This window comes from Hypanus sabinus, unplaced genomic scaffold, assembly GCF_030144855.1.
Source record: "Hypanus sabinus isolate sHypSab1 unplaced genomic scaffold, sHypSab1.hap1 scaffold_712, whole genome shotgun sequence".
NCBI lineage: Eukaryota > Metazoa > Chordata > Chondrichthyes > Myliobatiformes > Dasyatidae > Hypanus > Hypanus sabinus.
Genome location: NW_026781564.1, coordinates 134,150 through 147,166, shown reverse-complemented (window position 1 = coordinate 147,166; position 13,017 = coordinate 134,150). Strand labels below are relative to the sequence as shown.

Below are 13,017 nucleotides of genomic sequence, written 5' to 3'. Positions count from 1 at the left end.
AATTCCCGTCTATCACCACTCAACTCCGTCTAGAGGAATTCATTCTCACTCTCAATAATTTGTCCTTTGGCTCCTCCCACTTCCTCCATACCAAAGGTGCAGCCAGGGGCACCCGCATGGGTCCCATCTACGTCAGCCTTTCTGTTGGCTTTGTGGAGCAGTCCATGTTCCAAGCCTATACGAGTATCTGCCCCCCTCTTTTCCTTCGCTACATCGACGACTGCATTGGTGCTGCTTTCTGCACGCATGCTGAACACGTTGATTTCATTAACTTTCCCTCCAACTTCCATCATGTTCTCAAACTTACCTGGTCCATTTCCGACACCTCCCTCCCCTTTCTTGATCTTCCTGTCTCCATTTCTGGAGACGGCTTATCTACACATATCTTCTATAAGCCGACTGAATCTCACAGCTACCTGGACTATTTGAATTCCCACCATGTCTCTTGCAAAAATGTCATCCCCTCTTCGCAATTCCTGCGTCTCCGCCGCATCTGCTCTCGGGATGAGGCTTTTCATTCCAGGACGAAGGAGATGCCTTCCTTTTTCTATATACCGTCTGGGCAGCATCCAACTTGATGGCATGAACATTGACTTCTCTAACTTTCGTTAATGCCCCTCGCCTTCTTACCCTAGCCCTGATTTAGTTATTCCCCCCCGCCACTTTTTGTTCTCTCTCTGTCCATCACGCTGTCTGTTCTCCATCTCACTCTGGTGTTCCTCTCCACCTTTCTTTCTCCCTAGGTCTCCCGTCCCATGTTCCTTTCCCTTCTCCAGCCCTGTATCCCTTTTGCCAATCAGCTCTCTAGCTTTTTGCTTCAACTCACCCACTCAGGTCTTTTCTTATATTTTTGCATTTCCCCCTCCACCTCCTATTTTCAAATCTCTATCTTTTCTTTCAGTTAGTCCTGACGAATGGACTCGGCCCGAAACATCGACAATGCTTCTTTCTATACATGCTGCCTGGCCTGCTGCGTTCCACCTTCATCTTGTGTGTGTTTCTCGAATTAGCAGCATCTGCAGATTTCCTTGTGTTTACATTGATTTCTTACAATTTTAAAAGTAAGGTTGCTATTAATTGATACCAAATTATTCAAAGGAAAATGTTCATTCTTATGAAAATTTATTTTATGTCCTGAAAACTGGCAAAAACAGGAGAATGAAGGAAGTACGAAAGGTAATGAAGTCTTAACATTAGAAATATAAAGCAAAAGGTCATCGACATAATGCAAAAGTTCTAAAGAGTAGGACATATTTGACACAGCTTTGTGGACCAAGGAGCCTGTATTGTGCTGTTGCAATTCTATGATCTGTATGTTCCTATTCTACCTGTTTCCTCAACACTACATGCCCTTCCACGAATCTTTCTAACATCTGAAACTTGGCAACACAGCCATCTATTCTATCATATGTCATTATATACAGCAAAAAAAAGAAGTGATCCCAACACCGACCACTGCGGAACACCACTGGCCACTGGCAGGTAACCGGAAAAGGAGCATTTTATTCCCAATTGCTGCCTCTTACCAATCAGCCAATGACCTAGCAATGTTAATAACATTCTAGTAATAACGTGGGCTCTTACTTTGGTAATCAGCCATCTGTGTGGTAACTTGACGAAGGCCTTCCTAACGTCCAGATAAACAAAATCCGCTGCATCCCATTTATCTATCCTACTTGTATTCTCCTCAAAGAATTCCAACAGGAAGACGTGAATTATTCAAAGAGTAAATAAATAGACTAAGCTCAGAGATAGTGCTTAGCCGATGACGAATTATTTTGACACAACTAAAGCATCCATTTATCACTGACTGAAGAGTCGTAGAAGATTGAAGATTGTCACTATCCAGACTTTAGGTGATCCTAACCCTCTGTGCAATTCCCAATCTACAATACAAGGTCAGCAATATTCATTTGTTACTGAAAGCTTGGAGCCATAAAAATGTTATAAAATAAACATTTAACATTGAATCGGATAGAAAACCTGATTCATAAAGGTTTGGATACAGGAGGAAGTGGTTTATGATGAATGTTAAATTGTGCCAATGCTTAAAATAAGGGATAGCAAAAAATAAAGGCCTGAAAGAGGACCACAAGCTTTAGGTTTGGAGGCCATTGTGCCTCAATGACCCTGAGTTCTATGTTGTCTGGAGTCAGGGGCTTCCGCTTTGGCTGTCGGTAGTATCAGCCGTACCAAATAGGTCAATAAGTAGAGGCCAGGCTAAGAGAGGTCCACGGGTCTGGGCGTTCAGCCAAGGAATAACAACTCTGACTGGTAAGACCAAACTGCTCCAGAAACAGCAATGAAGAATTATTCTAGATCTGAGTGTAATGCTTCTCCTCAGTCTCCACGTGGGATGTGTACTGGACTGCACTGAAACCCAAGAGGAAGCTACTGACATGGTGAAGAAAGCCCTGACCACGGCCAGAGAAGGAAGACATTTATTTCTGCCCTAACTGTCAGTAGTGTAATTGGCAGAAAATATAAATAAAATAGTTGCACTTGGACTTTTAGCATTTTTCATTCCCAAATTATAACAGCTCAGAAGTGGTAGTCGGATGCAGCAAATAGAAGTACTTTATTACACAGAAGGAAACAACTCCAATGTCATGATGAACATCCTCTTATCATTAGTCGTGTGCTCTGAATCATTCACCAGGAAACGCTGATGGATATTTGCCATACACACACATACTCATTGCAGAAATCAAAATCATATTTCTGGAGGTGTATTTCCTCAGCATCAGCTTGGCTTACAATTGAGACTGGATACAATTGGAAAGGAAGCTGAAATGTTTTCTCTGGAACACCAGAGACTGAGGCGGGATCAGATAAAAGTTTATAAGATTAAAAGAGGCACAGATAGATTAGACAGGGAGTATCTGTTTCCCGTGGTTGAAATGTCAAATACCAAAGGGCAGGCATCTAGAGTGAGAAGGCATGGGTTCAAGGGGCACATGAGAGGTAGGCTTTTGACTCAGAGAGTTGTGGATGACTGGAATGCATTGTTCTTACGAGCTCTTAACAGATCTTTACTTACCAAACGGTTACCTGCTGTGTTCTGGACAGCTATGTGGGAATATGCATCTCAGACTTTCGCACATATTTTCCTGTGAATTGACAAGAAACAAAGAACAGTGAATTCAGCTTGCAGCTCCGTTATCTTAGACTATTGACTTTGTTGCCCATGAAAGAATTCCACAGCATGCTTTCTGGAGTGCTGTTGCACTGAAAAGGGTTCAGGTATGAGGACAGGTGACAGAAAATAGTTGAGAGAATAACACACGCCAATCCTCATGGAGGGATCAGAAATTAAATGAGGGAGCTAAGTTCCTGGGTGTGAAAATATCCGAGGACCTAACCTGGACCCAACATATTTATGCTGTTGTAAAGAAAGTATTTCGGCGGCTATATTTCATAGAAATTTGAGTAGATTTTGAATGTCAACAAAAACGCTATACTTTCTTGGAAGCTTGACAAAATTTGACATGTTAGCTGAAACATTTACAAATTTCCACAGATGTATGTTAGAGAGTATATTGACTGGTTTTCTCGTGGCCTGATGTGGAAGCATCAATGCCATTGTACGGAAAAGCCTGTCAGTAGTAGTAAATATGGCCCAGTCCGTCATTGGTAAACCAAACCCACTAATCCCTCCTACCTACACCATGTCCAAATCCCTCCATCTTCCTGCATCAGATCACCTCTCAGTCTCTGGAGTTGCAGTGACAACAACTATTTTATTACCCCTCTTGTGATAGTACACACCCTTTAACTGAGGCAGCATCCTGGTAAACATACTCTGCACCCTCTACAGAGCCTCCACATCCTTCCAAGTGTGGGGCCACCAGAACTTTATGCAGTGATCCTGACGTGGCCCAACGAGAGCTTTACCAAGTTGGAACATGAATTTTGAACTCAGTACCTCGACAAGTAAATGAAAGCATTCTGTAAGCTTCTCTGAAGCAACATATCAACCTGTGTAGCTACATTCAACTAGCAATGAATGAGGATGCCATGATCTCTGCTCAGCAACACTCTAAAAGACCTTGTCCATAACAGTGTTCTGTCTCTTTGCATTTGCCCTGCAGAGTTGCAGTTCCTCACATTTCTCTGGGTCAAATTCCATCTGCCATTTCTCAGCCTATATCTGCAACTGATCTATATTTTGTTGTATTTATTGCCACTCCCTTGTGCTATCCACAGCTCCGTCAATCCTGGTATCATCTGCTAATTTACTAACGAATCCATCTACATCTTCATCCAGGACATGTAGAGACATTACAAGCAGCAGAGGTCCCATCATAGATCGCTGTGAAACTCCACTAATCGAAGACCTCCAGCTCCAATGTTTTCCTTCAACCACTCCTCCTGTCCCTGCCAACCACATGCATCTGAATTTTCCGGATTACCATCCAAAAAGACTTTGCCCAGCGCCTGAGTAAAATCAATGTAGATACATGCACTGCCTACCCTTATCAAGCTCTATGTAAATAGCTTCTATTTGGATAAACAAGTTTGCCAAGAATAATCAATTGAAGGTGACCATGAACAAACAGATCCTGACTCAGTGTCGTCAGTTGGGGGTCGTATGTCCTCACTGTCCCTGGGATCAAATCCACATATTTAGACATCAAAGTTAACACTATTGCTGCCAGAAGAAGTGAGAAACAAGATACACTTAAACATCATCCATAACATTTCCAATCTGTTGAACCCATTTCCCTGCAATTTAGTGAAAGACTGTCTATAGCTGTAGTTATGTGACTTGTCAGGACCTCAGTCCGAGCATGATTCAGCTGTACCCTGTCCAATCAAATCATCTCCATTCCTCCCCAAAAGTGGGACCAAAGTATCATGAATATCAGCAATCTTCCTCCAGTCTTTGAGGCACACTTTTAACTCCCTAATCTAATTGATCCTGTAACAAGCGCACACACTTTACATAACAATGCAGAGTATATTAACCTTTTGATTCTGATTCCTATATTTATTTCTTAGCTGCTTAGCAGTCACTTTTCAGTGGTTATCCTATTTGCTGGACTCACCTGGACCAGGACCACTGATCATTTTTTTTCTCCCACCCCAAATTCCTCCGCAGTTCAGATGTGATGCCCCAAATCTATTATTTACTTATTTATTGAGATGCAAGATGGAACAAGGACTTCCATCCCCTCAAGCTGCGCCACCTAGTAAACCAAGGTACAAGCTGTGTAATCACAGGACAATTTGTAATGATCAATTCCCAAGCCTATCGGTCTTTGAACCGTGAAAAGAAACTCGATCAGTCGGGAATATCCCAAGCTTTCCACTCAGTGGATGTAAAGAGACTCCGAGCATGATGGGACTGGAATTGTTCTCCAAACTCCGGAACGTCCCAGTCGCCCCACTCTTTGAGAAATGTGAAAGGCAGAAGATAGGAAACAAGGGGCCAGATAATCAGACATTAGTGGTAGGGACGATGTTGGAGTTGATTGTAAAGGATGTGGTTTAGGGATTCTGGGAGGCACGAATAGCTTGACGGAGGCATGGTTTCCTTGAGAAAACCTTGCCTGACTAATCTGTTGGAATTCTTTGAAGAAAGAAAAAAATAAGATAGACAAATATGTTGATGTTGTGTCGATGTAGATACGTTGATGTTGTGGACATAGATTTTCAGAAGGCTTTTCACAAGCTGCCACACATAAGGCTGTTTAACAAACTATAAACCCATGGTATTATTGAAAAGATACCAGCACGGATTCAAGAAGTGCTGCTTAGCAGGAGGAAAAGAGCGGGGAGAATGGGATCCTTTTCTGATTCATTACCCTGACTATTGGTGTTCCTCATGGCTTTGTGTTGTGACCAATTTTTTTTTTATTATATGAGAATGATTTGAATGATGGGATTGATGGACCTGATGGAATTGATGGCCTTGTTGCAAAGTTTGCAGACGATACAAAGATAAGTGAATCGGCAGGTAGATTTGAAAGAATAGGGAAGATACAGAAGAATTCGACACATTAAGGGAATGGTCAAATAAGTGGCAGATGAATCCAATGTTGAGAGGTTTATGGTTGTAAACTTTGTTAGAAGAAATAAAAGTTTTACTGCTTTCTAAATGGAAATAAAACATAAAAATCTGAAGTGCAAAAGCATTTGGTATTCCTGTGCAGCATTTGAAAACTTAATTTGTTGGTTGATTCTGTGGTCAGGAAGGTAAACGCCGTGTAAAATTTTATTTCAAGAGAATCAGAATATAAAACCGAGGATTGAATGTCTTGTAATATGAAGAGCATTTAGAACATAGAACATGGAAAACTTCCTGCACAATGGTTTACCGAACATTTTTTTGAATTTCGAATTTACCCCGGATTACACATAGCCCTCTATTTTTTCTAAACTCCATGTTCCATCCCAGGAGTCTCTTCAAATACCCTATTGTATCCTCCTGCACCATTCCACAAACTCATCACTCACTGCTTAAAATACTTACCCCTGACATCTCCTCTGTATCTACTTCCAAACACCTTCAAAATGTGCCCTCACACATTAGCCTTTTCAGCCCTGGGATAAGACCTCTGACTATCTGCACAAACAAAGCCCCTGATCATCTTATACACCTCTATTATGTCACCACACATCCTTCGTTGCTCTGAGAAGAAAAGGACAAGATCATTCAATCTATTCTCAATGGGCATGCTCCTCACTACCGGGACCATCCTCGTAAATCTCATCTGCACCCTCTCTGTAGTCTCCACATTCTTCCTTTTGTGCAGCGACCAGAACTGGACACAGTATTCCAAGTGGGGTCTGACAGGGGTACTATATAGCTGCAATATTAACCTCTCGGCTCTTGATCTCAATCCCACAGTTGGTGAAGGCCAATGCACCGTATGTCTCATCAACCACAGTCAACCTGAACAGCAGCTTTGAGTGTCTTATGGACTTGGACCCCAAGATCACTCTGTTCCTCCACACTGCCAAGAATTTTACTATTAATACTATATTCTGACATCATAATTCACCTACCAAAATGAACCACCTCACATTATCTTTGTTGAACTCCATCTGCCAACTCTCAGCCCAGTTTTGCACCATATCAATGTTCTGCTGTGAAATCTGACAGCTTTCCGCACTATCCACAACACGCCCAACCTCTGTGACATCAGCAAATTTACTAAATCCTCTTCCACTTCCTCATGTAGACCATTTATAAAAATCAGAATGAGAAGGGCGTCCAGAACAGGTCCCTGAGGCACACCACTGGTCGCCGAACTCTATGCAGAATATGACCCGTTTAAAATCACACTTTTCCATCTGTGGGCAAGCTAGTTCTGGATGCTCAAAGCAATGTCCCTTGGATCCCATGCCTGCTTAGTTTCTCCATAAGCTTTCCATGGGATATCATATGAATTGCATTACTAAAGTCCATATACACTACGTTTTCCGCTCTACCTTCATCAATATATTTAGTTACATCCTCAAAAAATTCAATCAGACTCGTAAGGCACAACCTTCTTTGACAAAGCCATGCTTTTAATTTATAATCATATTATACCTCTCCATATGTTTATAAATTCGACCTCATGGGATCTCTCCACCAAAGTACTAACCATCAACTGAAGTAAGACTCACTGGTCTTCAATTTCCCGGGCTAACTCTGCTTCCTTTGTTGAATAATGGAACAAGATCTGCAACACTCCAATCCTCCGGAACTACTTCTGTCCCCATTCATGAAGCAAATATCATTGCCATGGGCTCCACCCCTCGCCTTCCACAGTCGCCTGTGTTCCATTCACACGTATCCCCCGGCACTCTTTATTGGTCCTATTCTCTCACATCTTATCCCCTTGCTATTCCTGTCATTGTATAATGCCTTGGGGTTCTCCTTTATCCTGCTCATCAATCCTTCACCTGGCCGCTTCTGGCCTCAATCTTCTAGATCTCAATCATTATCTAGTCTTTCGCACCTTTCATGAGCTTTTGCTCTCCTCTTGATTAGAGTTACAACAGCATTTGTACCCCATGGTTCCTGTCCCGTACCATCCTCTCCCTGTCTCATTAGAACACATCTCTTCAGGAATCCACACAAACATCCACTGAACATTTACCACATTTCTGCCATACATTTCCTGATAACATCTGCTCCCAATTCAAGCTTCCACGTTCCTACCGGATAGCATGATATTTCCCCCTACTCTTATTAAACGTTTTCCTAACTTATCTGTTCCTATCCCTCTGCAATGTTATGTGATTTCTATCTCCAAAATGCTCTACCACTGAGAGACCTGACACCTGACTAGGTTCATTTCCCAATACTCGATCAAGTACAGCCTCTCCTCATGTAGGCTTATCATCATATTTTGGCAAGAAACTTTCCTGAACCCACCTAACAATGCCACTCCATCTGAACCCCTTGCTCGATGGAGATGCTAATTAATATTTGGGAAATTAAAATCGCCCACTAAGTCAACCCTGTTATTATTGCATCTTTGATGTCCCTGTCATCTGAGTCACAGGGGCAGACTCTGTGTCAGAAGTGCCACCATAGTTGCTTCCCCCATAGACTGTCTCCCCCAACAGTACTCTGCATTGTTTTCAAAGCATTTTCATAGCACCAGACATGTTAGACTGCCACCAACATAATAGAACTCTAACCCCATAACCAACATTTCTACTTCATATCCAAGATCCACAAACCCGCCTGTTTCAATGAATTTCTCCCAGAGCCATGAACAGTGAGATCTCTTCCTAAAGGTAAATGCCTTTTCAAAATACACTTGGCCTCTGTTTGTTAACCCTGAGTTTTCCAGAGTTCAACTTATACTCAAAAGTATCAGAAGCAAAGTGGATCTACCTCAGTCTGCACAGGTGAATTTGACTTTCCTCCACTTCTGTAATTTGTGCATTGTTAACCTACACCGACAAATAGACTAGCTCAACAGGTTCAGTAACTCAAGTTCAAGTACAGACAACCAAATAAAGAAATGTTCCTCCAAACCATGGTGCACTCAGAAAACATATACTCACAAAGCACAGCACATAAAACACACCATTATCACAAATAAATGGCTAAAATAAAATTCACAATACATGCAGTGGGCAGCACGGGTGAATTGTAAAGAGTAAACAGTAAACAATAAACAGCTCACATTGCTCGTGATGAGACCTTGGTGGTGCGAGGATATTTATTAGGTTCTCAGCCTGAGGGAAGAAGCTTTTACCCAGTCTGGCAGTCGTAGACCTGATGCTCCAGCATTTCATTCCTAAAGATTGTGGGTGTCAAAGAGATTGGCGGATGTGTGGTACGAGACCTGAACAAATTCAACTTCGTTATTTCACTAATGCTGCCCTCAAACGTTGTTAACATTCATTCTGTCTTTGTTCCTTGAGCGTGTCCTGTCAACCAGCCAGTCCAGAATTCTTGTTGTCATGGAGAATGGCTGGGAACAGAAGCAGTTCTTGCAGTCTCCATTTCTCTAAGTTCATCTTTCTCCCTCTATGATACGTCAGTCTTCCATCAGCTGAATAACAGAACTGAGCAGCAACAAGATAAGCAAGGCCACATGGTCGACAGGCACCAGTAGAACACACAAAGGGTGAAATATACATTGATCAATTTGTATTTTTTACGACTGCACATAAAATATATTGGAATACGATGCACTGTTTCGATGTAAGTGAACAATTGGTGAGGTGTAGAAGAGGATATTTTAGGTCCGAATGTAAATGTCTGGGTCAATACGAGTGGCATTCAGATCTGTCACTGAAAGGGTAGCGATGAGCGTACTGGAAATATAGGTGCAGCAGATAAACACCAGTAACATTTTTAAACCTGATGTGGATGTAAGACAAAGAACACCATGTTTGACAATACGGTTAGATATCTGTTTATTAAGTTTAACTAAATCAACAGGGAGTGAAGAACCAAGAACTGAAAATAGAGAATATCCTTGTGTATCAGTACATTCTAAATTTACCCACTGTGGGCACAATGGTAAATCTAAGTCTAATTTCCAGTATAATAAATTCCGAATATTATTCGCCCAATAGTAAAATCTAAAATTGGGTAAAGCTAAACCACCATCTTTTTTAGATTTCTGTAACTGTCTTTTACTTAATCATATTTCAACGGAAAAATGGGAAAATACAAATGGTTAATACCTCTTCTATATGTGCAAAACATGCTTTAATACAATTTAAGGTTGTACATAGAGCTCATATGTCTAAAGATAAGCTTGCTCGGTTTTATTCTCATGTTAATCCTCAATGTGACAGATGTTATTTAGATGTGGCTTCATTGACCCACATGTTTGGTCATGTCCTACTTTACATAATTATTGGAAGGACATATTTGCTACCATTTCCTCAATTTGGAATATTGATTTACAACCTCATTTTATTACTGCAATTTTTGGTATACTAAATGAAGATGATACTCGATTCTCCCCTTCAATTAGACAAATGATTGCCTTTGTAAAATTAATGGCCAGGAGATCTATATTACAAAATTGGAAAGAAGTAAATCCTCCTACCACATTTCAGTGGTTCTCTAAAACTATTTCTTGTTTAAGTTTAGAGAAAATTAGAAGTACTATTTTTGATTCATCAATTAAATTTGAAGAAACTTGGGGACCGTTTATTCGACACTTACATAAGAATTAATTTGGCTTCTTCCAGACATTTACTCTTATTATTCTTGTTCTGGTATGGAGTTCCGGAGTTTTTTGACACTATCATATACATATAAACTATTATTATTGCCCATGTTAGTTTAGGTTTTATTTTTATTATTTTCTTAAATATACATTTTTTCTTGTATGTTATACTTTTTTTTTCTTTTGACGATTATTTTAATCCTTTACATGTATAATCAATGTAGGTTAGATTGATTATTGTATGATCTTCTTTTTGCTGATAGTTTAATAAGATATTATTATTTTGTTACCAATTTCAGTTTCAAATCTATTGTATTCATAACCTGTTTAATATAATATTATGTTATGTTTTTTTATAAAAACTAATAAAAAGATTGAAGAAGAAAGAAGACAAAGAACACCATGAACGTATCAAGTTCAGAAAGTGACCAGCCTCTGATCTCTGCTGGATAGTGGAACAGGTTTAGTAGTCCCACAGGAAAGACTGAGATTCTAAAATGTTTGAGATTATCACTCATCATTCACTCAAAATCTACATTATGCAAGCTGTCCTCTTACTACAATTGTTCTCTGGAGAGCCTGCTCAGCATGGCCTAAGACAATTCATCTGGGTATGTTTCCATCTTGGCCCACAGACACTTCATAACGCCAGTCCATGGGGTTAATTCAGTATTAAGCCCGAAGGCTGAGTGCTGCTTACTATATATAAAGTCACACTCGATAACGGAGTCAGCTTACAGGGGAGCTGGAAGCACTAGTGACAGTAGATCAGTTTGACAATTGATCCTCTGCACTGGTTTGCCAGCTGACTGCACATCAGCTAGACTCAAAGAGCACAGGGCCAGTTCCAGAGCGAGCAGCTGCTATGCTGACATCGGCAATCAGTGAGGAGCTTTTTCCACAGACTCAGTGTTAAAGATTCATCGGCTGAAAACACATGTCCACTATTACAAAAAGAAAATAATTTGAACTACTTAATACAATAGATTTGGAGAAATATACTGCACAGAAAACAGGCACTACGGCCAAACACATCCACGCTGAGCAAGTTACCTGAATGAGCTTCTTATTTGCCCTCAATGACCCTCTAAATCTTTCAAATCAATGCACATGTCCAAATGTCTTCTAAATGGTAAAAACATGTCTATTAACTTAGTTTGTACTTAGTAAATCTGAGATGAATTTAGCCAGGGGATTTCCCAGCTTGTGAACTGGGAAGATCTGTGGAATGCCACTCTCTCTTTTTGGACTCTATGGAAAGTCTATGGTGGAGCTGAGTCCGATGCAGGATTTACAGTTGTCCATTTATGGGGATTTCCCTCCACAGATACGTATTAGTCGCAATTAGAGATCAGACTTGACATCTATTGCACAAAGACCAGCTCGTTCAATTCATACAAAGTCTGCAGGGTAACATAGTATTCCTCAGCTGACGAGAAATAAATCTCAATAATTTATTCACGATGCCCGATGACCTACCTTTTTCCCTTCAGGAGCTGGGGTTTGGATTCAAAGATATTAAGTGGTGTAAAGTGCTGACCACTGATTTGCTACGTGGAAGTGGGTGAGATGATTCTGCATTGACAGAAAAGCTGACGTCATCCTGTTACATATTCCGGCAACAATGAATATATGTTCGGCAAGGGGTTCTGTATAACAAATAACACGTTTATTAAACACAGAAAACAAACCCCCCCAAAAGTAACCAAACACTAACGTAACCGGAAACAGCTGCTGTGCGGCAGCTCAAACAGTCCTTAAAGCGATATTGCAAAAACAGTTCTTGAAAGTAGTATTGCCAAAAGTTCGATATGCTCACAGTTCAGCTAAAAGGAGAGACTTTATAAGACTATTTAAATTTTCTTTCACGTCGCTTCACTTCCATACCCGATGTCGAACTTCTCCCACGACGAATTTACAAAATGGAACGGCTTAAAGGCACTGACCTTTCCTTTATCACACTGTCCTCAATCTCCGGCTTTCCCGCAGAGATTAACACGTGAACAGTCCACGAAATCCTTTCGATTAAGGATTAAATAAGGTCGAACCCGTTTCACCGTCGAAATAGATCCTCCTCGATCTTCGATCTTCACTCTCCACTGATTTCGGAACTAGCAGTATTTCAAGAACCTGCTGGCAATGATCTTTTAAACTTTTGGCATTTGATAAAACTTCAACCTTCAGCTAAACTGCGTCATCCCATTAAATCACGCAGTGGCATGAAATCAACTTGACAAATCCAGCCACGAGCTGCCCCTCCTCACAGGGTGGGGTCTTCCTTTTATAACCAGTAAAAAAAAACTGTCACATGATCTCTACTGGCGGGAAAATGACGTCATTTCACCATCACAAGACCATTACCTCAAGTCCAGTACAG

General features: G+C 40.8%; 1 long non-coding RNA gene across 2 annotated transcripts in view; it reads right to left on the bottom strand.

The window, feature by feature from the left end:
* The window catches only part of LOC132389937 (uncharacterized), a 54,337-nt gene that overhangs the window by 16,923 nt on the left and 24,397 nt on the right, over positions 1–13,017 (bottom strand). For both annotated transcript variants that reach the window (XR_009510732.1, XR_009510731.1), the window contains exon 3: positions 3,041–3,110. This is a non-coding gene — a long non-coding RNA (uncharacterized LOC132389937). The remainder of the gene's footprint in view (positions 1–3,040; positions 3,111–13,017) is intronic.